The sequence below is a fragment of the Pelmatolapia mariae genome, linkage group LG17 (genome assembly GCF_036321145.2).
Source record: "Pelmatolapia mariae isolate MD_Pm_ZW linkage group LG17, Pm_UMD_F_2, whole genome shotgun sequence".
In the NCBI taxonomy this organism is placed as follows: domain Eukaryota; kingdom Metazoa; phylum Chordata; class Actinopteri; order Cichliformes; family Cichlidae; genus Pelmatolapia; species Pelmatolapia mariae.
In genome coordinates, this window is record NC_086242.1 from 6,271,265 (window position 1) to 6,298,553 (window position 27,289).

Genomic DNA, 27,289 nt, shown 5'->3' on the forward strand with positions numbered 1-27,289 from the left:
TTCATTCAACAAGTGGAATTTTTGTCACGTGTCAAATATAAATAATGTACAACGTCTAAACGGTGAAATTTAAACTATTTGAATGATAAAATAGTTTTGATGAATATTTAGCACTGACTAAATGTGTTCTGCCTGTGTCTGGAGCATTTTTATAAACTGTAATTGCTAATTTTCTTGTGCTACAGATGTATTAAAATCAACCGATCAATTACGTCAATCACATCATGAACAAAAACAACAAATTTCCCTGCATAAACTGTTATTGTTGGGGCGGCTTACCTTATACAACACAGCTCAATTTGGTAGCGATTTGCAGAGTAAATGTTATTGCCCTTGCATGCATCAACGCCATATGTTTTTTGTGTGTGTGTCTTTTGTTGGAAATTTCACTGGAAGGGGGCAAAATTCCTTCTCCAAAGGGATCTTGTTAAATTACTCCGAACCGTTTAGTGTCCAGCACACAAAAATGCCATTTCGTGACCATATGGAAGCCTTTATGTAAAGTTTTTCCTTGTTGATATACAGAATCTATAACAAATGATAATGATTTGCACATGTGGGATGGATAGGGCTTGGTGTCAGTTGATGGCTTGATGGCTTCAACATGAGTTGTGTGCCCAATTTTAAAGTTGTTCCCTGCCCACTACCTGTCGTAATGAGAAGTTTATGGCTACTTTATTATATCCAGTAACTGGCAGATAGTTTGAGGGGCTAGATTTAAGATGACCATGAGAAGGAAAGTAAAGTGCTGAGCGAGCTCAAACAAGCTTAGTAGGAAACTGAGTTTAAATGTTTTCAGCTTTCCCATTGATTTGATTATTTAATCTACGCAGATAGATTTAGCTGAAAACCCCAGACCCCCAAGTATACCACTGCGTGACAGATTCATGGCGCAGTGACTACCTCCATATTTGGATTCTGAACAGCTGGTGAGCTGATATGGAATTTTACGCAAATAGTTTTTATCAAGAAATCACAACCACATGGATACATATGTACATCATAATGTGAGAGCCTCCTGTGAAGAAGGTAAGCTATCTGAATGGAAAAGGCAGATAAACATGAGATGCTGGCAGCTTCCTTTGTCGGTCACTTGGATCAAAATCACTCACACAAGGGATACAAGGCGGATGAAAGGCAGAGATGCATTTCTAATGCATGTATAGAAACATGTCCTCTAGGAAAGCTGATACACCGTCACTGACCACCAAAAAATTTAGGCAAGGCGGTGACAAATTGCATTACAGGGCAAATAGGCTAGTTTTTTAGAGGCCCCAATTTGTCGTCTCCAATAAAAGCCATTGTTGCTCAAAAGTCTGGGCTCATTGCCCAGTGGCTGTTTAGAGCCAAACTGATTGGACGTAATGTCTGACAGCTGTCGGGGGCTCCATGAATTGAGTCAATTTCTATGTGTCATGCCAAGTTTTCTGTACATCAATATGTATAAGTGTGACAAAGTGGAGGAGCAGTTGTAAAGCTCTCCATTTGTCCCATATGTGTTTACTTTATTTTGCACATTATACACATTATTCTGTTTCTATGTATTTGCTATGATTTGCTATTTGTCAAGTAACATTGCTTCACTCACTATCCCGGGTTTGTTTGTGTAAGCGTTCTGTTGCCGGCAAATCAAACATTCTGCAAATTAAGACAAATACTAAGTTATGTTTCTTTATATTTTATTATGTTACAGATTAAGTCATTTGTTCATACTTACTTTGTTTGTCTTTTCAGTTTTCATGAGGGTCAGGTGTGGGGAAACGCCCGCCTGGCATTTCCTCATTTTAAAATCCTGATGATGTCGCACATGACATCAGCAGGTCAAACCAAGTGGAGGGGTTTCTTTTTCCATAGAGATGCTTCCTTTTGTTTGTGTTAAGGTTTAAAGGAGATTTGTTGAATGTTTTCTTTTTGTTAATATTGCCATCTAGTTGTGTAAATGTGCATATTAGAAGTGTGTAGAGGTTTTGTGTTTTTAAATCATCTGTGTAGAGTTTTACATCCCTCAGTTGAGTGAGTGGTACTGGCTGGGCAATTGGAGGGAAATTGATGGCCCTATTTAAAGCCAGTCTCTACCAGATGCAAGAGAGAGGAGAGGTGAGCTGTGTTACCAGAGCCATGTTATGTTGAGTTTTGTTAATTGAATTGAATTGAATTGGGGGGAAGTTTTGTTAAGTTATATTATATTAAGTTCACTGTAAATAAATTGCTCACCTTGGAAATCTGAAATGCCTGCCTAGTCTGCTTCCCTTCCACCTTCCTTGACGTTCGTGTCTGACTACTTCACAATAAGGTGAAAAGAGAGGCCGACAGGGCAAAGGAGAGTGAGAGCAAAAGAGACTGCTTTACAAAGAATGGATGACTTCCTGTTGTAACAAGAGGCCCCATCTGGCGCTGCTTTAGGTTCCCCGGGCTTCATGTGTAGACTGGGGAGAGTTTGGTGAAAGGGTGGGGGAAGTGTGGGTAGAATGTGTGGTAGGGAGTATTATGTGGTTACAGAAGGGACACTCCAGGCTCCCGAGGCAGCAATGTGAGAGTTTGTAGGTCAAGATGGTCGACTCTGCCCCACCGTGGGCATCTGAAGTCTGGCATTTGGGCTGACTTTGTAGTGATACAGATGGGTGGGCATGACATTAGGCCTGTAGGATGGGTGCTAGTGACACATATATACAGATATGTGTATAATACGTCTGAGTGTGAGCATGCAAGCCTGTGTGAAGTCTGATCAGAAGTTTTGGGAAGTCATATCCAAGAATAGAAATAATCTGTGCTGAATAGAAAGACAGTTTAAGTTAAGTAAGTTGTGAATGCCTGAACACTTTATATGTGACTGCAGGTTCTCTTTCATTTTTGTGAAGTTAGCTACAGTCATATATATATATATATATATATATATATATATATATATATATATATATATATATATATGGCTAAAAAGTCATATCACAGTCATACCTTCTGTTCTGCTGTAGATGCTCCGTAATTGGATGTCATTAAAATAGAGCCTGGAATGACTTACAGTTGTTTTTATACACTAATAATAAAAAAAGGGTTTTATTTAGAATTTATTTTCCTTGCACATCCTAAAGATATCCTTTCATTTTGTTTGATGGCATAAAAAATATAATTTTATTTCCCTTTGATTAAAGCTAACATATTAAAGTATTTTGCTCAGCACTAATTGTCAAATTAATTTTAATTGTAAAAGAAGGCCGAAGCTCAACACTGTGTGTGTGTGTGTGTCTCTTTTTATTTGTGGAGTTAGGCCTGATTCCCATTGTGTAGCTATGTTCTCTGGCCAAACGGACCTCTTGTCCCAGAGTTCTTGAATTCTTCCCTGTCTGTGAATCCTACTGATGCATCAGTGCATCCACTTCATTTTTGCTAAAGAGTTAAAAAGTGTGCATTTTATGTGTTTGTTTTTTTTAGACTGATTTAAAGTTTCCTTTATGTTACTAAATGCTTTAATGCACTAATCTAAATGTCAGGTTTAGATTTGATTACTTTAGAAGCATTTATTGCATTTTTTTTGTTATGCGCACATCATTACAGACTAGAATAAAAAGACCTTTCTCACATGTGATTTTCCTATGAATTTACTATACATTTAGCTTTTGTTGTCAAACGCATGTCATCACTTTTCCTTTAAAAAAAATTGTTCTTAATCTGCTTTGTTAAACTTCTTTAGTAATGTTGCTAATCTCAAGTGAACTTTGACTCATTTCTAGACTTAAGCTGACCTCAAACTGAGTCGGGTCCCCTTTTTCCCAAGCGAGTCAAACCAGCACCTAAGGGTTTGGGTAAAGAAACCTCACTTTCAAGTCCCCATTCAACTTTAAAAACAGAGAAGTGATTAGTTAAGGGCACTGTCACAAATCTAGGCTCACCTAGTTTAACCCACAGAGGCAGCCATGCAGAAATCAGCACAAAACAAATGTCGGTAGCATTATTTTAAAAAAAAAAAAAAAAGGGGGGGGGGGGGGGGGGGGGGGTTAATGACTAGCTGTTAGAGCAAAGTTGATGTGATTCATACTTACATTGTTTTGCATTATGATGTTAGGCTCCATGCAATCCAAGCCTCCATCATTGAAACCGGATTCAAGACTAATTAGGTCATCAATAACTTCATCCATTGGAAACTAAAAGAAAACAGTGATTTCAGTGTACTCGTGGACAGACTGATGATGTTTGTACCAGAATTTCAATGCTGTCCAAGTCGTTTGAAATCTCAACATTCAAACCAGAATAGACAAGGGAAAAAGAGGGAGGAACTGTGGAGAGATTAATTCAATAACAGACGAGCTCTTCGCCGCCATGTTCTCAGATTTGTTAGCGGTGCTGGCGGGAAAAAACAGGCATCTGTTACCAACCTAGTTTCCTCCTTTGAAAGGGGTTCTCTCATCAGAGACTGCATGTCTGAAGTTATTGATAAGCACATCAGAGAGAGAGGGCGATCAATAATGACATCACTTTGTTTAGATGATTAGTTGGAACTGCTCCCTGCATTAAGATTCAGGCCCAATCCAGATAGTACATTTAGTCATAATTGATGCTTCTGAAGTATGCTCTGTGTCAGTTATCCATCTCAACAAAGTGTCAGCCATTATTTATCACCCTTAGAAAGAAATTAGAGGGGCAGCAACAAATCTCTCACAAGTGCTTATGAAAAATCAACAGACAAGAAAAGCTTTGCTTTAAAGTAATAGGCCGTGCTGAAAGGAAAACCTTGTAAGGATGTTGTGTAATCTACAAAAACCATGAACCACAGTTCATCCGTAAGTGACCCAGTCTGTGGTTCAAAACTTCTGTTTCAATTTCACGTTCGGAGTTCTCTGAATTTCAGTTCCACAAAGTCATGATTGAGATTCTTTCCTTTTCCATGCATCCACTCACCTCACTGTCATGATTGGCCATCGTAAGCAGGGTGACAGGGCTGTTGGGGTTACTGCTGTCACTGACAGGGGGCATGTGTCCGTTCCTCATGATCGGCACGGTGGCGAGTGCCTGGCCAGGGGTGTGCGGATGTGTCACGGCGTGGCCTGATGTGGCCGAGGAGGCCAGCTTGGAGGCCAGCGTCAGGTACTGCTTCACGGGCTGATTCTGGCTCTGGTGGAGATGGAACTTGGAGTTCTCCAGGCGGCTCTGTACCTGTAGCAGAACAGATCATTCAACAGTTCAGCAAGCTGACTAAGTTAGTCCAGGAAGCGCAAGGTTGGGCACTGTTTCCCATACCGCTGAAACAGCGCTGACTGAGTATTTGCACAGGGGTTGTCCAAAACAGCTGTTGACTTTATGAAAGGAATATCTAAAGTAACACACATAACTAGTTTGACGTGATTAGTCACTTATGCGCAGTAAATCTACAGACTTGCAAAATGTAAGTTAGCACTAATAATAAAGTGAATCATGTCCAGAAATAAAAATGTTGAAAGTGTCTTTATGGGAATTTGATCTCATTCTCTGAACTCATTTTCACAGTCTAAAAGTTAAAAAAAAAAAAAAAAACCTCTAAAAGCAAAAAGCTTTTCTTCCCCCCTGAGACTTCAGCTGAATTTAACCAACTAAACAGACTATTTTTACAATCAGTCTTAATATTTAATCTTCAGTTGATCTTGAATTACATGTCAGTACAGCAATAGTCAAGATAACTTAAAAAAAACATTATGAAAGCAGTGTTAAATAAACTTTACCAAGCCGCTCACAATGTTTCTAAAAGTTGGTATTCTTACATTTGAAGCTCTGGTTGCATCCCGCATTGTGTAGTAACTGCAGTCACTTAAGTGTGGCATTCTCAGAAAAGCAGATAATCTTCAATTTGATTTGTTCTGGTGTGGCAGCAGGTTAACTTTAGGGATCCACGGCTGCTGCTGCTGCCATCCTGTTGATCTGGTGACTTCTCAGTGAGTGTCTGTCCCTTCCACACTGCAAAAACCCACCTCCTTAATACTAGATAAATACACTTATTTTTGGTGAAGATTTGCTTAAAACAAGTGAAATTATCTGCCAGTGGGGTAAGTGTTTTTTTCTTATTAAGATTTCTTGAAATAAGAACAATATCTAGATTTAAATAAAGCTAAAAAATAAGTCTTTTACACTTATTCCAGGCAACAAATCAGAACATTGAAACTTAAAATAAGCTTTAACACTTATTCTAGGGAACAATTAGATAGTTAAATCTTAAAATAAGCCTTACACGCTTATTCCAGGCAACCAATCATGGCAATTGAAACCTAAAATAAGCTTTAACAACTTGTTCTAAGCAAAATGTTGAAGAAATTAAATCTGAAAATAGGCATAAAACACTTATTCTAATCTAATCTATAATCTAAAAACTAGTACATTGAATCATTTTAAAGATACACTGCAAAGAATTACCCATCTTAAAATAAGTTAAAAAATAATAGATTGTAGTCTAAATCTTCTTAAATTTAGTGAAATAATTTGCCAGCGCAGTAAGATAATTAGACTTGATAAGAATTCTCAAAATAAGAAAAATAAAGCCAAATTAAAGCAGGCAAAGTATACTGTGTACATGACCTTTATTGGAAACAAACTCTCCAAACAGTAACAAATATTTCAGTCAATCATAGTACACAAAATTTAAAGACACATTGTAAGTGTAACATTGTTATTTTGTGTTCCTTTTAGAAGTTAGCTACTCAACATATAAAATGTAATAAAAAGAGCATTTGCAATTTTAAACAGAATTTGCAGAACAGATGTGTTTAAAGAAAAAAATCACTTTTTTTATTCTTATTAATGTAATACAAAGAATTCAAGTGTAAATTGCAACTTCAAAGCTATCAGGTCCAAACCTTCCAACACAGACCTAAGTTACATCTTGCTCAAACAGCTCTACGTTTCAATAACAATTTCTACAGCCTGCCATGACTTTTTTGTATGAGCCTGTGGTGTCGTGTTCATGGATTTTGTCCTTTAACACTTCAGTCTGAATGACAGACAGAAGCGTTGCCACACATTTGGGATAGGTAAGATGCAGTGTGTAGTAGTATGCCATAAGATACATCAAACCTTCTCCAAGGTCATCTGTGGCAAATGTGGTGATGGGAGTGGTTCCAACTGCAATAAGACAGCAGAACAGGGCTGACGCTGGATCTTCTGTTGGCAAAAGAAAAACAAAGACAAAATTGTACAATGTAAGGAGAAACTCCAAAGCTATCAGGGTAGTTCAAATACTTAACCACAGGTAGACTTCACTTTATTGATCCCTTTGGGGTGATACATGAATGATGACAACTATAGATCAGATGCGCTACAGACCATATTAATGTCATTTTTCTTTAGATGGACAAATACTGTATAGAAATTCCCTAATATTCATGCCATTGAAAAATGTAATAAATTCTGCCTCATCACCGTTAGGATTATGTCTTTACACACTTTAGGAAATGACAAAGTTACTGCACCTGTGATAGTTAAATATGTAATTATTTCCATTTTGTTTTTAATTTCTTTATGATTTTCTTTATTATTTTTATTGAAATTTTTGATCTATCAGTGTTTGTGCCATTTCAGATTTCTGCACACTTTTTTTTTTTTTAAATATAAACGACATTGTTGGAGGACTTGGCATGGATAAAAAGGCCACATGCCAAATAAACTGTTAAAGTGAAGGCTTTAGGGGCATTATTTGATAACAAATATGAAGAAACACAGACCTGAAGGACATGAATCAGTGCTTCACTGGCATGTCCCATCTTCTTGGGTGGTGCAGCTCATGATGGGAAAAGAGTTGGGAGTGCCCTGAACAGGGCTATGTTTAAACAGAAGAGGAAAGTAAGAACTAAATCAACTTTCAGTTCAATATTATTGCCATCATTGTAATCTTTCACTTACAACTGTTGTCACCAGAACTGCTCCTTGGTGGCAAAAGCATGTTTGATCCACCACTTGAATCTGCATCATAATCTTCTCCCTGGTCACATGGTGAGATATCCATGAGACGCCTTTTCTTTAGTTTCATCCTAAATAAGAAAACGAAAATAGTTATATTACAGGAGTCCTAAACAAAATGTGTTGTGCTAGGTGTTTTTAAATCAAAAGCGGCAAAACTTGCCTCTTTGTGAACATGAGCCCACAACTGTTTCCTCCTCATAAAATGTTCAGGCCCTGGAAGCAGGTCCCTTAAATCGTCCCCACTGAGGGTGTGGAGCAAGACCTCATCTATGTTGGCAGCTGTAAATAAAAGTCAGTAACTTTCAGAAATGTAAAAGTTGTACATCTCTTTAAATGTATACATTTCACTGTTTAAAAAAGGAAACAATTCCAAATTGTCATTTTGTTAAATACATTTAAATGTAATTAGATATATTATTGATCTGACAACATAAAACTGATTCTATGTACGATCACTGTCAGTGTGTGCAACACAAAATTCATTTAGACATTAATTTGCATAAATACGCATATGCTTGGCCTACCATTTAGAACCGAAAGGCTGCAATCATCCAAACCCTCCATGATTTACTGGTGTAGCTTTTGTCAGAACTTTTCCCTGAGGACAGAAAAACATATATGGTTGGGTCAAAAGGAAAAACTGAGTCAAGACACCACCTGCCATGGATCCAAAGTCTATGCAATCAGACACCTGGATAAGGTGCAAAAGACAGACCAAGTAGAGCCTGTGTTAATTCCATGGTTAAGTCTTATAAAATTGCTCACATAAAATTTATGACAAGGCTAACTAGTTTTCAAACTAAAACCAATAGTGCCCAACTGCTTGTCAAATCATTCAACAAATGACCAAAGCTCAGATTAGGCCACTTCATCCATATGAAAAAATGTTACCTCAGTTCAGCAAGGTTAAAGTGACCTGATTTATATTAATAGTTTACAACATAAATAATTGGAAGTAAGTTCACATCTCCAACTTACAATAGTTTATATGATTAATCATAATCTGTCGGAAATGAAGCTTAAAGTAAATCTATATGTAAAGATGTCATTCATAAATGTGCATTATTTTATTCCCTTGTGTTATCTTTAATTTCATTACCCAAACTGGACTTGAATAAACTCATGTTGGTTAAATGTAATTTTGGTCATAAAACAGTTAACTTTTGATGACTTAAGTAAATCCTCATTTAAATTACATATAGATCTGTCCAACACCCCTGTCTTTTTCCATAACAAAAAAACAAAAAACAAAACGTTATGAGCCCGATTGTGAGATTTGTCTCAAACCAGTATGGGTCCTCCCAAGTTGCACACACAAACACGGATGATCTGATATCCTCGTGTTGGTGTTGTTCCCAGATCATCATGAAAATGTTGTTCCAGGATCAACATTGCAAGTGACCAATCAGAATGTTGTGACGTTATTCTTTTGCGCGCCAAGCCATTCTTGCATTTATGAAATTCCAATGTTGCAAGGATAATATCAATTCTGCTTACCGTTTATTAAAAGGTTAGGGTTAGGATTAGGGTCAGGGTACGTTGATCGGCGGACAGAGGCGGTTTCTCACAGCTTAAGTACAGTTTTTTGTTTTACGGTGGTTTTTCCCGAAGTCGCAAAAGTATGACGTCACAACATTCTGATTGGTCACTTGCAATGTTGATCCTGGAACAACATTTTCATGATGATCTGGGAACAACACCAACACGAGGAAATCAGATCGAGCCACAAACACACCAAGCACAGTGCAGACAGAGAGCGCGCAGCTTACGAAAGAAAAAAAAAACACTGCAGCTTTTTATTCTCCGTGGGTGGGACACGCAAAACGGACTTTTGCAAAGGCGGATATCAACTGTAGTTCTTTTGTCGTATAGCTATGTTAAGTATATTGAACACGAAACTAAATTTACCCAACCATTAATAATTTTAAACTCTCACTGCATGCTAACAATTCAGCATACTGAATGAACTAAGCTAGCTAGCTGGATGGCAGTTTTGGCTAACTACCCATTGGAAGTGAACTGATAATACTGCCTTGGTAAAACTTAATATTTGACCACGACTGATGTTACTACAGTAAGTCAAAGCTAAAAGAACCTTAAATGTTTGCAAGCAAAAGTTAATTACCTTAACACAGGGGTAGGGTTGCCAACCGTCCCTTAAAAACGGAATCGTCCCGTATTTAGAAACAAAAGTACATGTCCCGTATTGAGCTAATAAGGGACGCACTTTGTCCCGTAATACAGTGAGAATCAAAAGTAGTCTATAAATGTTAATGGAATTAACGCTTTGTTTGAAAACATAATTCCCAGCCCCTCTCCTGCTTTGTGACCAATGAGCTGACAGCACACTTATGACAATTCGAGTATGACAATTCAGATTACCGCTTATCTCATTGGTCGAGGAAAGATCGCTTACGGAGAAAATACCGGAAGACAACAGATGACCACAACAAGAAGCATGACCAACAGGGAAACAAACGCCGACACTGCGGTGCAGTGTCAGTACACCTAAAGCTGGGCATACACTGTGCGATTTTCAAACTGCTCGATTGACTCGCAAGGGTTATAAGTTCGTAGGTCACGATGCAGGGTCTCACACTATACCGCCCGATGCTCTGATGCGACCTGAGTGCTCACACTGTGCCTCCATAAAATGAAGGTTATAACAGAAAATCTGTCGCTAACTCTCCCTCTCTGTCTTTCACTCACACAGACGCGCACACCACCACCATCAACTTTGCTATATTGGTAATGAAAAACATTGATCAGGCAGCTGTGATTGAGCAGCAATGTAAATCCAACTATTTTCACGGTTGTTGTGGTCGTGATAATTTTGTGAGGCCACATCGAAAAGGCTCGGATGAGCTTTCCAAAGTTCTACAAGTTGTGCCTCCATCGCTTGTGTCCAGATCACACGCTGCACAGCCGTGCTGCTCCGTCTTTTTCACCGACGTTTACGTGTTTGTGAGTGAGCAGTGTGCGCGGCTGCGGTGACACCCTCATGAGCGATTGATGATCGGGAGCTGGTCGTGAGGTGTTAATCGCTTCTCGTTACCCCACGTATACTACACGATGAAGGCCAAAATCGGGCCGATCACCAAATCGGTCGCACGACTCAAAAATCGGCTCAAACTGGGCCAAAATCGCACAGTGTAAGCCCAGCATTAGACCAGCAATGTTTGTTCCCCTCAGAGAAAGAAAAAAAAGGCTGCAAAAGTACAGGGAGGAATGGGAAAAGGAAAACACCTGGCTGGAAAAGTGCACGACAACACCTATAAAGCGCACTGCACTGTGTGCCGGCGCACTTTTTCCATAGGCATGCTTCTAATGGTGGGCACATGATGAACATAAGGGGCGTGAAAGCTCGGGGAACCCTTAACCAATTTTTTGTCCACCAGGCCACGGCAGAAGCAGATATGGTATGTAAACACTGGTTTGTCTTTTTTTAAACCCTCTGGTTAAGGTTAATATGGGCATGTGCAGTGAATATCAGCGCTATGTGGCCAGAAGTGTGATAATATAATTTATTTTGTGTAATAAACAACTGCAAGGATAGATGATTACAACAAATAGATGACTAATACATAAAAGTAATACATAGATGAATAATGATGATGAGTTATGATGCGTAATCATGGGAACAAGCGGGTTTACAAACGGGAGCAGCTGATTAGCATTAGAAAAGCTGAAATAATACCTCAACTGAAGCCAATTGTACTAAAAGCACTATATGTGCACCGTTACAAGAATGTTTTTCGTTCTATTGTTTTCTATTAATTTATATAATTTTAAGTTGAGCAGGACAGAGTTCTTTTAAAGAAAGATTTACTTATATTCTCAAAAGTTAAGCATGACAGGCTTCTGTTTAAGAAAGAGACCTGTTTTATTGTGTTAATGTTGTCATTTTGAGCTAAAAATAAATGGCTAAATGATCATTTGTTTCCCATATGGTCATATCACAAAGAATATGCATCTACTTAAATCAAATTTAAGTCAAATGGTTAAAAAAAATAATTTTACACACAAAAAAAAGAGCTACAAAATTCACCACACTGGGAAGGGTGAAGACAACTGGGTTGCCCGGCCCTGGCCACAAGGTGTCCCTTATTTATTTTTCAGGGAGTTGGCAACCCTAGTTGGAACGACGATTACAAGATGCTTAAAAGCAGCTCAAAAGAGAATGGACTGTAGACCGATTTCGTTCAGAGGCGAAGCAGCGGTACTTGCAGAAAATAGCGTGCATTGGAAATGTGGACCCGTATGAAATACGGCCGTGGAGTAGAAACCCTGAAGACCTACCGCTATTGACGTAGCCTGACATATTTTCGTACCTTATCTGTGGAGTCAGCACGTACAAGTCGTCATTCAAACAAAGGTAAGTCAGCTCGAGTACTGCGTGTGAAATGCGTTTGATTTCCCTGCAAACATTCAGATTAGTGCAAGCATGAATTCATTCATGAGGGGTGGATAACATAGTGAGTTCAGTGCATTGTCCTGAAGGATTTAGTTATTCTTTATGGTTAAAGAAATTGCACTGATTTATTCATATTTCTTATAAATAATTCTAATTATACATCTTGCTTCAATATTTGTATCTTGTGTCACTAAAAATACATTTTATTTTAGTTTTATACATTGATTAATGACCTGCAGAATCTCCTTAACATATTAAGTGATTCATAATTGTCACTTTATGCTTTCTCCATCTCTAAAGTGATTACATCCTTGCATTACATACTTTAGGTTCATTTTCTGCAGGCAGGTTTCTGACAGAAAACAGGCAGATTTATCCTATAAAATGCAGCGTTCTATAGATGGACACATAAAGAAATGAAAAATTACATGTATGTGCTAACTTTCTAAACACTGTTACATTTATGATAAAGTAGATAAAACACATTTGTGTCAGCCTTGGCTCATAGTTCTTGTCTTTAAATTAACTTTGTCTGTGTGTGTTTCAGGTGCTGCACTCTCAAAGACTGAATGAACCAGCATTGCAGCCATGGGTCACTGTGAGCATCATAGGGAAGGCTGAAGCCGCCCACTGCACCTGTATGGCCGGAGTCGTGGAGACCTGCACCCATGTCGCTGCTCTTCTGTTTAATGTAGAAGCAACAGTGCAGATCCGTGGCACAAGGACTGTTACAGATGAACCTGCATACTGGGTTTTGCTGGGTAATATGACCAAGATACAGCCAGAGGTTGGCCATAAGATAGACTTCTCCTCTTCAGCTGCCCAAAAAAAGCCTCTTGATCAAAACATAAACAGACCATCCGTATTGAAAGGTAAAAGGAGCCGTCCTCAAAAAAGAAAAATCCCACCTGCTACTGTGGAGGAGTTGTCACTGCTATAATGCCATAATGTTTTATCTAGGGGTCTAGATTTATGCCTGAAGTCCACTGCCATGTAAATAATTTGCATTTACTGAATATGTACTGACTGAGTACCACTGCTCAAAAATTGAATAAAGAAACAAACTAATTTTTGCCTCTTTTTTTTATTATTAAAACCACTTTATAGAACATCACATCAGTTACAATGTAGAATCCATGTCATGTATAGTTTATAAAAGACAAAATGTTTACATAAAATCATGACAGTGTTTACATGATATCACCCACTACTAACATTATTTACTGTATCTTTTGAAAAAAAAAATACCACTATTTATACAGCAAAAGACTTAAGAATATTTAACAGGAGCAAGTTTAATTTTCCCTGGTTTTACTACAACACTGTTCAACAAACGCAGCAAACCTTCACCATCTTATCCTGAAGGGTCACCTCTTCACCCTCACATGGAAGAAGTAATCTGATTGGCATGGTGGTATGTTTGAAGCAGGTCCCTTATGTAGCGCTGGAACCCAGTCACGATGTGTTTCATCCATTTCATAGGCTGGTTTGCCTGCAATAATGCCAAATAATTAGCAACTCTATAAAGAGAAGGTAGTTCTGCAAAATCACTCAGTAGGATGTTTGTTCTAATTTGCTATGACCTCAGAGCGCATCGAAAATAAAACTAATAGGCTATAAAGAGTGATATGAACATATTTAGAACTTACCGGAATGAAAATGTCTGGAGCACACCAACAGACAGTAGCGGTTTTAGATACGGGCGACACGGGCGGTTGCCCGGGGCGGCATCGTGGTGGGGGACGGCATCACGGGCATCGGTAAAAAAAAAAATGCTCGTACTCATGCTGCCCCGACATCATGCCAGCGCATATTGGGAATGGCATAGGCACCGATCGGTTTTCTATCGCCAATTTGCTGGGAGTAAGGGCGCCCTCCGTTTGCGAGGTGCGCCTGCTGCTTGCGGCACAGGGAGGAGAGGGCGGGGTGGCGGGGGATTCTCTGGCTGGCTGGAGCAGCATCTAATAACAAACTCGCAAAATAAAATAAAATAAAAACATACAACAAACACGAAAACACCAGACATTATGATACAGACTTATAATTTGCACCGATGTTTTTTCGAAATTCTATACGCGAAAAGTGAGCGCGAGAGCCCTCGGTGCGCCTGCTCGCTGCTGAAGTCAAAGTAAACTTTGTCATCTCCGCTACATACAGTCCAGTATATAGAGAGACGAGACGACGAGGCTCCAGTTACAGCAGTGCAAGTAAACAAACAATAAATATAAGAAGAGTAAGAAAATAAATATATACTTTAGGACCAGGGGTAAAGGGATCAATAAGAATTTAAAATGTATATTTTATATTTTGTTGATTTAAAGTCTCACACACAACACGTTTTTTCAGTTTAAAAAAAAGAGAAAAGAAGAGGAGTGTAGCGACTTCCACAGTCGCTAGAGGCCGGGGATGGAGCCTGCCTATTTGCCTGACGCGCTGTCAACTTCACGCAATAATGCGAGAGGTGGAATTGCTTGCTTGTTTATTAAAGTGCTTGAAAAGTTTACAGAGCAATGTGATCGGCTCGCGATTCAAACTCTTAAAACATCACAGCTCTAATGCAACAAGGGGAAACTCGTTGTGCTGCGGTCAACAAAAACTACGGCTACCCAGCCCTGCTCTGTCAAAATCAAACCAGTGAAAGACAGACTGACAACGCCCTCTTAATGTCACCGCTAGCACCCACGTGACATCCGTTACACACCACCATAGCAACCAAACAAATGAAAACCCAGTGATCATTAAAATTCAATACATTTAATTATGGCTCCTACAAGGAGAAACGAGCAAAAGATACAGGTAAGCAGATGTGTCATTGGATAATGGCAGGTCATGTATCCTAAAACATTAAGAATCAGAATACTTTCTTAATCCCTAAGGAAATTATGTGGGTTACAGTTCCTCCAAGAAGAAATGGTAAAAATAGTAACAGTAACAGACTAAACTCCAAACAATATATACAATAATATAATATTAATTAGTCAGTGTCAATTGTTGATTTGTCCTGTTCTCATTGTATGACGAATTATGATGTCTGTTTGGTAGCCGTTTGCATACTATGCATACTCTCTCTCTCTTCATATATAGGGTCATATATGTGTGTGTGTGTGTGTGTGGGGGGGGGGGGCGCCAGAGGGCGTGTTCGCCCGGGGCGCCAAACAGGCTAGGACCGCCACTGCCAACAGATATTTGGAGATGGAAGAGAACTGGATATCAGCTTGTCTCACAGTTGCTATCCAGGCTAGACGCCTTCGTTTGGTAACATCCGATACACGAGCTGCCTCATGTTGCTTCCAGGTTGGGAAAGAATGAAAAGACAAACCCTTCTCAAGCTTATTCTCTTGCCGGTCGTGCGATCACACATTGCAGCCGACTATGGAGGACCACAAGAGCCACACGCATCGAAATAAAAAGTTCTGTGCTTAATTTTAATAAACTGATTTTTAAAATGCTTTTCAAGTCTTCATTTCAAAAAACATTTTCGAATTGCACTTTAATAAACTGCATTTCAAAAACCTTTTTCGAATTGCACTTTAATAAACTGCATTTCAAAATCCTTTTTCGAATTCCACTTTAATAAAAACATTTTCGAATTGCACTTTAATAAACTGCATTTCAAAAACCTTTTTCGAATTGCACTTTAATAAACTGCATTATTCAGCCTCGGGATTTACACTCGGCTCGACACGGATATGTGAAGAATGAAGGGACCCTGCAGCGAAACGGAGAGCGCAACCTCTGACTGAGTGCCTGTTTTCGCAGTCTGACCACCTGTTGAAGGTAACGTGCTAACATGACTAACGCTAGCATCACCACACGTAGCTCCGTTATTTTAAGGTCATTTTAGCGTATGAAAGTTTTACGTCGCAGCTATATGAGCTAACTACGTGTTTTGTAAGCTGCTGTGCTCTTCACAAATAAAGCTGGAAGCAGCTCAGACTGTTAGAACCAGCACTGAGGCCTGTTACATTTATACAGTGTTAGAGCAATGGCTGCAACCTACAGCCTTTAAACTAGCGATTAAAATGCTGACAGTAAACTCGTCAGTCCAGATGTTACCGCATTACTCTATGGTACTTAGAGTTAAAACAACTGAGACAGGCTGATTAAAATAACAGCTGTCAGTTCTCTCATTCCTTATATCAAGACTGGAGATCACACTACTGATTTCAGTTCATTTAATATGTGAGAGCACAGATTCATTCTCAACTGGACATAAATGATGATCAAAGGTTGTATATATGATGAATTCATCAAATCCCAGCCTCTAACACAGTGCGCTGAATCTTAGCTTTGAATGTCCAGTATATTCTAATCAGTGCAATTTAAGCATTCACTGAACCTACAGTATCTACACCTGTGTGGTACATGTTGTAAAGATACAGATAATGAAATTTAATTATTAATACAATATGTAACAAGTGTCACCTGGCAGTTTGTTGCTCTCTGCCAGGTGATTGGCTGAAAGAGCTGTGAAAAGGTAGTGGGTGTGTGAGGTGAAGTCAGCGCTCTTCTGTGGAAGAAACCAGAGGCAATTAATTCACTCGGGTGCGAGTGGGTATACTGTCGGTAAGAGACTTTTGCCGTTTTGTTTGGATCATTTGCTGGTTGTATGTGCCTATTTTTAATGTGTCGTTGGACTTTTTTAGTGTGATCACCAATTTTAATAGAAGAATTGATCAAGCCCTAGATCGACTGCGTGCAGGGAAACTGATCAATATTGTAGGTATATTGAGTGTTTGTTTTTTAGCTTCATGATTTTAAATGGTTTCATAAAATTGGTATTTTATTGGGTAATATTTTAATCGATAATGTTGTTTGTTTTTCAGCTGTGCTGTCTCTGCTGTCCTTTTTTGTTCTTTTGATTGATTTGTAATTTTGTTTTGGTTAGTCCGTCCAGCCGTAAAGGCGGTTATTGATTGAGAGTGAGTTGTGTAAGGGCGGACTAACCTCCCTTTTTTGATTAATTGTTTGTGCCACTTCCCTTTCTCTCAGCTGCGCTGAGACCTGAATTGTTTGCAGTGCGTGTCACGATTGCAGTGTCGCTAAGCGGGGTGTGACGGGTTGCAGTGTTGTTATATTCGCACAGTTTGTGTGGTAAGTCTCGTGTGCAGCTGGGATATCAGCAGGATGTGTTGTAAGTCCTGTTTGGAAATAAGGGGAACTTGTATGTTTAACTAATGTAATAAATAAATAAATGATCAATTTATTTCTTTGCCCCGTTTATTCATACCTTGTCCTCGGTTACAAATATACATCATGAGAAACAAAAGCTGAAATTGATTCAGTTTAGTACTTTTCTCTGTATGCTCTGTGATTATAAAGGCCTTAAATTCTGTGACATATACTATAAATGATTTTCACAGAGGTCTTAAAGTACTTAGATCACTGCTGATAGTCTGGTTGTTTATATTTTCACGTTTTTGTGTCTGTAGGGCTGTTTGATGACGATTTGGACTCCTCTGGGAGATGAGGACACACCCACATCTGTTCCATACTGCAGCCATGGATGGTGTTACGGCTCTGAGTCAGCTTTAGGCCATTAGATGCACACACTGGAAAACCAGCACCTTCGTGCAGGAGAGACAGCCTCAGTGATTTAGGTTCATAAGCTAGTTCAAACATTTCTGGCCTCTTATCACTTAGATTCCTTAAGCTTAAAAGTGAATGCATTTAAAGCAGGAACTGCACACCTAGCTGTCAAAAGTTGGGCAGCATGAGTACTGTAAAGTTTTGTAGGGTCCTTGTTAAAAATTCCACAAGCACCACACCACATTTGTCATATATAGTTCATTTTGTACAGGACATTTTTGAAATTATAAACTATATATTCTAGTTGTCGCTTGTCAGTAATTTTTGAGTAAATGGATGTCACTGATAAATCAGTGGTGATTCACCTGCAAATGTTTTTAACAAACTTTGTTTTTTGTAGAATTCATCAGCAGCTGTGAGTAGGGCTGTGCGATATGACCAAAATCTCATATCCCGATATTAAGACATCTATCGTCCGATAACGATATAAATCACAAAAATGTAACATTTTCTGGTAATTCTGTGAATGTCGGGCAGCTCGACTTGCGTGAAGTGTTTCCAGCTGGGCGTCGTGTACCTGGAGTCGAGTGTTTTAACTGATGCATGAAACTATACATTTTTAGACATAAGTTGTAACGGCCGCCGTTTTCTTTGTGAGTATTTATTACACAACGTTTGAGTCTAAGGTTTATTTTTTTAGCACCTGACGGCTCTTTTTTGCTTCTCATCCGTAAATACTCTGCATCTTTCACGTGATTCAGTTTATTTCGAAAAGTCTCAACAGGATCTTGAGCTTTATTGTGAAAGGTTTATGTGGAAAATAAACAAGTGGACACGAGGTGGTTTTACCGTCGTTGTTGCTAACGACAACGCATAAAAACAAGCGCTTGTCCGTCTGTAGTGTGGTTATATTAAATATAAGAGAAAGAGAGAACTTTAGGAAATTAATATAGCCACTACAGTGACCATCAAAATAATAAAAAAAATATTGCCGTAAACAGTTTATTTTGCGACACCACGAAACAAACGATAGCGTAAAATGAAACGATAGACGTTTTTATATCGTCATCCGATATATATCGTTATATCGAACAGCCCTAGCTGTGAGGAGATACATTTGAATATCTTCTGGTTCCACTTTTCCTTCCCAGAAAGCTGAGGATGGCTAATTCCTGACAAGGACACACACCTCAGCGCTTATCATGGGTGTTACATCCTCCGTGCAGCAATTCCAGAGAAAACGAGAGAGCAACGACCACTCATTAAGACCAGCCAGAAATCTGTCCCTTTCTGGCAGCTGTGGAAACTTCCAATAAAAAAGTTTGCATTCTTAGAACAATGCTGGGTCATGTGTGATGTGTCATATGAGGATATTACATTTTGACTTAATTCTGCTCAATTAAGTGTTTTGATTGTTGATCCAATATGGCAGCTTTGTGTTGTGCTGCAAGTTAAAACCCATTGTCCTCATGAGCACAGCATCTAACAACTCTCCTTAAAAAAGTTGATTGACTTTAACTAGACACAATGGTTTCCAGTGGGAGATACATTCATCACTCATCCGTGACACTGGAGAAGTCACCTGAGTGAGTGATAAAACAATTTTCCATGGAAAATCCAGAGGAACTAAACTTTGTTTCTTGGGGCTCAATTTCAGCTCTAGCAGCATCTCTCAGAAGAAAACCGTTTTGCAAATAATCAGATAAAAAGATTGTTGAACTAGGTGGTATTCTCTGGGGTTTAAGACCAAACTCAAACAGTGAATTGACATTAGACTGGAATTCATAGGACGAATAGAAATACTGCTGAAGCTAAATGATTCATATGTATGTGTGTGTGTGTGTGTGTGTATATATATGACTTTTTTTTCTCCAATTCACCAGGTCTGTAAAGTTCAGTATGACTGTGGTACATCATACAAAAAAATAAATACAAAAGACTAAAAACTTTATGTGAATAACTATACTCTTCTTTAATATATCAGAAAACAAGTAAAAGTACAAATGTGCACAAGTTAGAGACTTCCTCAGTAAGTTTACACTCTTTTGGAGTGATTTTAATTGTGTGTTAAAGGAGAAAGAGATTAGGAGGTAAAGTAGAGGATGCAGAGTCCATCATCACTGAGGCCGTCTCTCCTGCATGAAGTCCAGGTGCTGGTTTTCCAGTGTGTGCGTCTGATGGCCCAAAGCTGCCTCAGAGCTGTAACACCATCAATGGCTGCAGTATGGAACAGATGTGGGTAGTGCTGGGCGATATGACGATATATATCGTGTGGACGATAGAAAAGTGTCTATCGTGCCATTTGTCTTCTATCGTTTATATCGTACTAACCCAAATTTTTAAATTATTACATGAAATATATAATTAACCCTTTACAACTGGTCGGAGCAGGTACACTCCGTTTTACCTAACTATTTTTAAATCCCTGTAGAACTGGAACCACATAAGGTAGTGCAATAATTTTTTTTTTGCATGTGAAACCGGAGTTGTACTTACATCTTATGCCATTAGCTTGTCCAAAGTCACGGTTTCCTTCCACATATAACTTTGCAAAAATTGCATAAGAAGCACTTGCAGCAACAAAAACACAATATTCCAAACTTGCAGCAACAAAAACACAATATTCCAGAAACAGGCTTTGCCGACGTTCATAAGACTTCCTACGTTGGCATATACGTCAGCGCGAACTATCGCACGTCCGGCATTACCTGCCCGAAACCGGAAGTGACGTCATTTTCGCGAAAGGGCCTTTTAAGCCTACGTTGGTGTTTTTAAAAGACATGTTTGACTTTATGTTTTTCTGTATCGTTTCTGGGATGCTTAGAACTCAAATTACACTGTTGGAAATAGTTTATTTTGATGCATTATAATATTTATTTTCATTTTTCCTGTAGTATATAAAAATTAGTGTATCTCAAAAATAAAACTATGAAGACACTCAAAATAAATTTCTCGTGGTTGGAAACTTTTGTATTTACAGTTTTGAGGGATACACCGCTTAAATTTTTTTTAACTAGAAATATATGTAAAAAACAAAAAAACGATTTTCAATTTTTTTGTAGTTTATTGCACTACAAGTTTTTGCAATTTATGTAGTTACTATGGACTTAATGCATACATATTATTAAAATTTGGGCTATAACGGTTGTATTGATATATGGAAACTTGAAATACTCCCACAAATGGCACTACAGCATGTAAAAACATAAAGATAAGCTCTGGCGGACTTGGTTCTATGGTAGGTCTTAAAGGGTTAAATAGCCTGTGGCAAATATATTAGTGTTGTCTTCTCACTATACATGCTCTTAACTTTATGCAAGTAAATAATATGGTATAAAAAAAATGATATTTTTCGCAAAGAAACTCCGTCTCGTGGTTTGCTGCTGTACGTGCACCCGGATTTGCGACATACTTTACGGTAACTCAAAACAAAGACTGCACCCTCGGCACTTGCTGTTTACAGACTGCGTACTTTCCAGATGACCACAGGTCAGGTCGTATATCGTGATATATATCGTTATCGTGATATAAAATAATTCATATCGTGATAAATATTTTTTCCATATCGCCCAGCACTAGATGTGGGTGTGTCCTCATCTCCCAGAGGAGTCCAAATCGTCATCAAACAGCCCTACAGACACAAAAAACGTGAAAATATAAACAACCAGACTATCAGCAGTGATTTAAGTACTTTAAAACCTCTGTGAAAATCATTTACAGTATATATCACAGAATTTAAGGCCTTTATAATCACAGAGCATACAGAGAAAAGTACTAAACTGAATCAATTTCAGCTTTCATTTTTCATGATGTATATTGTATTAATAATTAAATTTCATTATCTGTGTCTTTACCACACATTTGCCACACAGGTGTAGATACTGTAGGTTCAGTGAATGCTTACATTGCACTGATTAGAATATACTGGACATTCAAAGCTAAGATTCAGCGCACTGTGTTAGAGGCTGGGATTTGATGAATTCATCATATATACAACCTTTGATCATCATTTATGTCCAGTTGAGAATGAATCTGTGCTCTCACATATTAAATGAACTGAAATCAGTAGTGTGATCTCCAGTCTTGATATAAGGAATGAGAGAACTGACAGCTGTTATTTTAATCAGCCTGTCTCAGTTGTTTTAACTCTAAGTACCATAGAGTAATGCGGTAACATCTGGACTGACGAGTTTACTGTCAGCATTGTAATCGCTAGTTTAAAGGCTGTAGGTTGCAGCCATTGCTCTAACACTGTATAAATGTAACAGGCCTCAGTGCTGGTTCTAACAGTCTGAGCTGCTTCCAGCTTTAGTTGTGAAGAGCACAGCAGCTTACAAAACACGAAGCGAGCTCGTACAGCTGCGACGTAAAACTTTCATTAGCTAAGATGATCTTAAAATAACGGGGCTACGTGTGGTGATGCTAGCGTTAGCCACGTTAGCACCTTACCTTCAACAGGTGGTCAGACTGCGTAAACAGGCACTCAGTCAGAGGTTGCGCTTTCCGTTTCGCTGCAGGGTCCCTTCATTCTTCACATATCCGTGTCGAGCCGAGTGTAAATCCCGAGGCTGAACGGCCTTTGTACAAGCACACACGCTTCGTAGCAGGGCGAAGCTATGAGCTAGAAAAATCCAGGCTGGCAGACAGCCTGTGTCTGACCAACCAATCAGAGAGCTCCTTACATCCCACGGTGTGGCTAATTTGAATAGCCTCCAGCAAGTTGTTAATCGAAGAGCTAATCCAGCAGCTAATCCAGCACCTAATCCCGGAGCGAACAGGAAAGGGAAATGGATTTTGAACTGCGGTTTATTAAATTGCAAGTGGAAAAAGGATTTTGAACTGCAGTTTATTAAATTGCAGGTGGAAAAAGGATTTAGAACTGCAGTTTATTAAATTGCAAGTGGAAAAAGGATTTTGAACTGCAGTTTATTAAATTGCGAGTGGAAAAAGGATTTAGAACTGCAGTTTATTAAATTGCAGGTGGAAAAAGGATTTAGAACTGCAATTTATTAAATTGCAGGTGGAAAAAGGATTTTGAACTGCAGTTTATTAAATTGCAAGTGGAAAAAGGATTTAGAACTGCAGTTTATTAAATTGCAGGTGGAAAAAGGATTTTGAACTGCAGTTTATTAAATTGCAAGTGGAAAAAGGATTTAGAACTGCAGTTTATTAAATTGCGAGTGGAAAAAGGATTTAGAACTGCAGTTTATTAAATTGCAGGTGGAAAAAGGATTTAGAACTGCAATTTATTAAATTGCAGGTGGAAAAAGGATTTTGAACTGCAGTTTATTAAATTGCAAGTGGAAAAAGGATTTAGAACTGCAGTTTATTAAATTGCAGGTGGAAAAAGGATTTTGAACTGCAGTTTATTAAATTGCAAGTGGAAAAAGGATTTTGAACTGCAGTTTATTAAAGTGCAACTGAAAAAAGGATTTTAAAATGCAGTTTATTAAAGTGCAATTGGAAAAAGGATTTTGAAATGCAATTGGAAAAAGGATTTTGAAATGCAGTTTATTAAATTGGAATTCAAAAATGAATTTACAATTGCAGAATTTATTCTACAATTCATTATTAAAGCACAGAAATTTTTATTTCGATGCGCGTGGCTCTTGTGGTCCTCCATACTTGTGGTCCTCCATAGTCAACCACACAGCAAATACGAACCATGGCTGTTGTGTGTGCCTTCGCTCCCTTTTCACTTGCGCTAGACCCCCAAAATGGCGGATCGGGCCAAAATCCTTTCCACGTTTTTTCCATAATCGGAAACATTTTAAGAGACACTTATTATTTTTAACATCTTAACAGATATTCTGACCCGTAACTATCGTACGGATCGGGTAGTGACAGTTGTCACTACCCGATCCGTACCGGAAACCCGATCGGTACCCCGCATGCGCGAAAGGTGTCTACTTCCGGTCGAAGCGTTTTACGATAGTTACGGGTCAGAGTATCTGTTAAGATGTTAAGAATAATAAGTACTTCTTAAAATTTTTGCAATAATGAAACATTTCAATATAATGAAGACAAAAACGAAAAATAAAAAGATAGTTACGGATCAGGACTCCCCAATCCATACTGCGCATGTGCAGATGTTTTCTTCTTCTTCTGTTCGTTTAATGGCAGTTTACTCCCCAGTGTACGAGGATACCGCCACCTGCTGACCGAGCGAATGAACTGAATTAGCGTCATTACAAACGTGTGTTAAATTTGATTTAGTGATAGTCGAGTGTGTTTATGCTTGTCTGTGTGAAGAGGATTGATTGGAATAGTGATGATGATGTCCGCTATCACTGTCAATTGTCAGTAAACGCTTCATCTGGCTGATGAATCTTCACGTGACATATTCCAAAGTCTGTATTATTAACTCTGTAATTAGGCGCCATTCTTCTTATTTTACGGCGCTGTTGTTCAATCAGGGAACGCTCTCTGTTGAGGAGAAAAGCATGAATTTGTTTGTATACGGATTATCCATTGTTTAAATGTCCCGGTAGTCGAAAAGGAGGCAGAGCTGTTGAGAAATGCTAGGAGCTAACTGGGCGCTAACCGTATCATTCAAATATATTGAATGTCGCAATGTTGGCAAAGACAGGAAGTGACGTAAGATTTGCGCATGCGGTGTACCGATCGGGTTTCCGGTACGGATCGGGTAGCGACACCCACCCCCGTGACATCACGCTCCAAAGCGTGGTTTTCTTCGCGAGTCAAACGCGCCAGACGCGCTACACTGACGCGCGTTTCAGGCGTTTTGGCGACGCAAATCTGCTTCCGAATTTTTGCCGGACGCGCAATCGCGTGTCATTGCGCTCTTTCCATTGACTTTACATGTAAACCTGACGCTCTGGCCGCCTCTATCGCGTTCGGTGTGAATGCACCGGGCGATGATGCGTGATTGCGGGTGCCGCTCAGGTGCGTCCGATTCCCATGCAGCTGCACTGCAGACCACGCCCCGCCACACACATTAACCAGGTAAAATACATATTTAGGCAGAATTTTGCAAATATCTATTTTTTTAGCGGCATAGTGCTTTTTTTTTTTCAATTACTTTTTAATTGGAAAAAAAAACTGTTGTGAGGGTGGCGGCTCACAATTGTTTTTGTTTGCTACATGGATCATTTTAGTTCAGCTGGGTGTCTTTCCTTTTGTTATATTTCTTTAACAGTTCAAAATGCGTTAATTGCATAAATAAAACGTAATTTTCTCTGTAGCACTTCATGGATTTCATAAGCAACACACCTTAGTTTCTCTGTGGATTCTTTTAAAAAGCAGTTAAAAACTTTTCTGTTCAAACAAGCCTTTTGTTGATCTACGTATTTTATATTCTTTACATTATTTACATTTGATCTTTTACATTGTGTATAATGTCTATTGATTGTATTGTTTATTTTAATCTTTGTGTACAGCGCTTTGTGACTGCCTGTCTGTGAAAAGCGCTTAATAAATAAACTTTACTTACTCACTTTAGTTGTTTACACAAAGCACAAAGGCAAAAAACAATATATACAGTGTTATCTTCATTTTAGATGTCAAAAAGTATTTGCGGCTCCCAGTGTTTTCTTTTGCGTGGAAACCGGGTCCAAATGGCTCGACTATGGAACACCAAAGTGTTAGAATAGAATAGAATAATCCTTTAATTGTCCCACAAGGGGAAATTTGGTTGTAACAGCAGCAAAAAGACACATATACAAACAAACAGTACACAGGACACAGAACAGAAACATACACAATTTTTCTTAAATATTTACATTAAGGACAATGGTTACTATATACAGAGTATTGTACAGTTATTAAATTAAATAAAAATAACTACAGATAAGAGGCAAACCAGTTTGTAGTGCAACTCGGTTAATTAACTTATTGCAGTTACAGTGCTGATGTAAACATCTATGATTGTTGGGAGCAGTTCTGATTGTACAGTCTGACAGCTGCAGGGAGGAAGGACCTGCGGAAACGCTCCTTCATGCATCTAGGATGCAGCAGTCTGTCACTGAAGGAGCTCTGCAGTTCAGCAACATTTACATTCATGGGGTGGGAGACTCTGTCCATCAGACATGTTATTTTGGCCAGAGTCCTTCTGTCTCCCACCACCTGCACTGGGTCCAGGGTGCATCCCAGAACAGAGCTGGCCTTCCTGATGAGTTTATCCAACCTCTTCCTTTCAGCTGCCGATAAACCGCTGCTCCAACATACCACACTGTAAAAAATGACAGATGCCACCACAGAGTCATAGAAGGTCTTTAAAAGCGCTCCCTGGACTCCAAATGACCTCAGCCGCCTCAGCAGGTAGAGTCTGCTCTGACCCTTCCTGTAAAGAGCATCAGTGTTGTGGCTCCAGTCCAGTTTATTATTCAGGTGAACACCCAGGTACCTATACGAGTCCACTATCTCAATGTCCACTCCCTGGATGTTCACCGGTGTTAGTGTGGTGGGTCTGCGTCTCCGGAAGTCCACCACCAACTCCTTGGTTTTCCCGGCGTTGATCAGCAGCTGGTTCTGCTGACACCAGTCCACAGAGTCCACTGTCTGTACTCTGAGTCGTCCTCACCTGTGATGAGGCCGACTATGGCAGAGTCGTCAGAGAACTTCTGTAGGTGGCAGCGTGGGGAGTTGATGGAGAAGTCTGCAGTGTAGAGGGTGAAGAGGAATGGTGCCAACACAGTTCCCTGTGGGGCCCCCGTACTGCAGACCAGCGTGTCAGAGACACAGCCCTGTGACCTCACATACTGTGGACATTCTGTGAGGTAGTCCAGTATCCACTGGGACATGTGGTGGTCCACTCCCGATAGCTCCAGCTTGTCCCTCAGAAGTCGTGGCTGGATGGTGTTGAAAGCACTGGAGAAATCAAAGAACATGATCCTCACAGTGCTTCCAGGCTTCTCCAGGTGAGTCTGAGCTCGGTGCAGGAGGTAGATGATGGCGTCCTCCACCCCAATGCCAGGCTGGTAAGCAAACTGCAGCAGATCCAATGAAGACCTCACCAGGGGGCGCAGATGGTTTAGAACCAACCTCTCGAGGGTCTTCATCAGATGCGATGTGAGGGCTACCGGCCTGTAGCTGCTGAGGTCCTTGGGATGGGAGGTCTTTGGTACCGGTACCACCGGTTAAAATGTGTCATTTAATTTTTATTTTACATTGTGTATTTTTATAATATTTTATTAAATATTTATTTCACTACGATTCTTTTTTGTAATAATAGAAACATTTTGAGACACTTTAATTTTAAGCACCTGTTTAAGCAGCAGCCAATGAGCATTCAGGTCCCACCCACTGACCCTGATTGCCTGAATAAGAAATTCAGTTGTTAAAGGACCTTCTGAAATAAATACACCATTATGAAAAACGCCATTATGAAACAAAAACAGACTTTGGGAAAAAGAGATTTTGGAATATAAACTCATTGAATTTATTAAAATGTCTCAAAAAATGTTCTAT

At 39.2% G+C, this 27,289-nt stretch overlaps 1 long non-coding RNA gene across 1 annotated transcript; it reads right to left on the reverse strand.

Annotated features, from left to right (window-relative positions):
• Nucleotides 1–6,602: 6,602 nt before the first annotated feature.
• Nucleotides 6,603–10,318, reverse strand: LOC134615815 (uncharacterized). Its single transcript, XR_010091353.2, has 6 exons — nucleotides 10,043–10,318; nucleotides 8,442–8,515; nucleotides 8,078–8,196; nucleotides 7,858–7,985; nucleotides 7,680–7,774; nucleotides 6,603–7,119 (listed from the first exon to the last, which is right to left on the reverse strand). It is a non-coding gene; the product is annotated as an uncharacterized LOC134615815 (long non-coding RNA).
• Nucleotides 10,319–27,289: the final 16,971 nt, after the last annotated feature.